Here is a 1,966-nt window from a genome sequence, read left to right as displayed (position 1 = left end):
ACCCAGAGGATACTCTAGCAGAACGTGGAAGAACGTTCACCATTGTAACCAAGGCAACCACAGGAACAACATCAAGAAGCACAATCAATTCCCCATTTAAATCTTTCGTGTAAGGTATGCTATGTGAAAGCATGAAGTAAATCCCCTGATCTCTTTTGAACATGGATAAGGTATTTCTGATGGAGCGCTATGAGCAAAGTTTTAATAAGCTACTCCTGCTGATGATTCAGCTTAAAGAAGTAAAAGCTTCACAAACAAAAGCAGCTCGCTACCACAGCCAATATTAAATGTACTTGGTGGCACATTACCATTTGCACTGGCTCAAAAGTGATCTCGGCAGACGTTGTTCCCTACGTAAAGCTGAAAGCGCCAAAGAGCATTTCCATTGAGAAAAAAAAAATCTGCCTTGATGTTAAACATAGAGAGCCTGCCTTATAGAAGTTCTCCCTCTAAACACCTTGTGCAGCCTCCCGACAGACTAACAAAAAGCGCCTTTTCACCAACTCAATTTATAATACGCCCCTCAAAACTCACAACCGAATAACAATCCATCCGTATATTTGATTTCCAAGATCCATTCAAGGCAACTTGGCTCTTCGCAAGCAAATAATTTCAGGGAAGAAACTCAGTTTAGTCAACTACTGGTGCATTCAGCACACAACTTGCTTTCGCTTGTCAGGGTGGCCGAGTGGTCTAAGGCGCCAGACTCAAGGATGTGTGTCTTTCCAGCTGGCTTGGGTGTTCTGGTCTCCAAACGGAGGCGTGGGTTCAAATCCCACTCCTGACCGCTTCTGTTTTTACCTCTCTTGAATTGTTCCAGTGCTAGCTGACAGTGAATGACTGAAATATAAAAGCAGCAGAAGAAAGCAAGCAACTCAGTGCAATTTGTGAGTATTCTGCACTGTTAAAATGCACAGGTTTTCATACTTTTTGGAATTCGTAGCTCAAGAAGTGACTCCTGTTTCATTTTCTATTCACCAACTCGATTTGCATTCCGCCCCTCACACCTCACAACAGAATAACAAACGGCTTCATGTGCCACAGCATTCCCCTGTAGATTCGGTTTGCACTATGAATTAGGCGACCCCGAATGAAATATTTTAGTGTTGGCTCAAATGTGAGGAATTTCATGAACCCTCAAAAAGGAACTTGCAGAAAATGCCAGCAATTCAAAGCGTGTAGGCAGCATGAACAGACCAATTCTGCAATTTCTGTTATCGCGGGCGTTGCTTTCTGAGTCGAGGCTCTGCTTTAAAAATGAGAAGTGCTGAACTCTAAACACGTTCTTGCCATTACTGCTACTCCTGCTGCTACTCCTTCGTCCTCGAAAAAAGAAAAGACAGGCATGTTTTGAGTCTCATAATGATCTTCTGGATCCACAAGAAACATGTAAATTTGATTGATTCCGCAGTATTTTGGATGTACTGTACTTATAACTTCCATCGAAGAGAGATTTCATCAGTTGCATGAAATTGAAACTTTCGACTTTTTGTCTGGTATGGAAAATATGTTAAAAAAATATAAACAATTTTCTAACGAACAACTCATGAAGTATTGCCAGGATCTATATTTAGCATTCGGTAGTGATAACACTGCTGATATTGATTGAGTACAAATCTATGATGTATTGACAGCTTCATCTGAAGCTGGAAGTCCTAGAACGCCATCTATGAAATTTTAGGATTCATACCAAGAAATGCCTTTTTTGTCCCACCCCAACTGCTGCTATTGCATTACACATTATGTGAACATTACCAGTTTTGGTAGCTTCTGGGCACGATTTTCCTAAACTGAAACTTATTACAAAATTCTTTAAGATGAACCATGTCCAAAAATTGTAAATCAGGACTAATTTTAATATTAAATGAAATTACTACAGAAGAAAAGGTTTAACTGAAATATGAATAAGACTATGCAAGCCTAAAAAATAGAAAAATTAAATTTATATAACTTATTTTTTTATTTT

The 1,966-nt window shown here is 39.3% G+C and overlaps 1 non-coding gene across 1 annotated transcript; it reads left to right on the top strand.

The window, feature by feature from the left end:
• The first annotated feature begins 674 nt into the window (after positions 1–674).
• Positions 675–787, top strand: trnal-caa (transfer RNA leucine (anticodon CAA)). Its single transcript has 2 exons — positions 675–712; positions 742–787. It is a non-coding gene; the product is annotated as a tRNA-Leu (tRNA).
• Positions 788–1,966: the final 1,179 nt, after the last annotated feature.

Source organism: Atractosteus spatula, unplaced genomic scaffold (assembly GCF_055471065.1).
Source record: "Atractosteus spatula isolate fAtrSpa1 unplaced genomic scaffold, fAtrSpa1.hap1 Scaffold_61, whole genome shotgun sequence".
Lineage (NCBI taxonomy): Eukaryota > Metazoa > Chordata > Actinopteri > Semionotiformes > Lepisosteidae > Atractosteus > Atractosteus spatula.
This window is presented reverse-complemented; position numbering and strand designations above follow the sequence as displayed.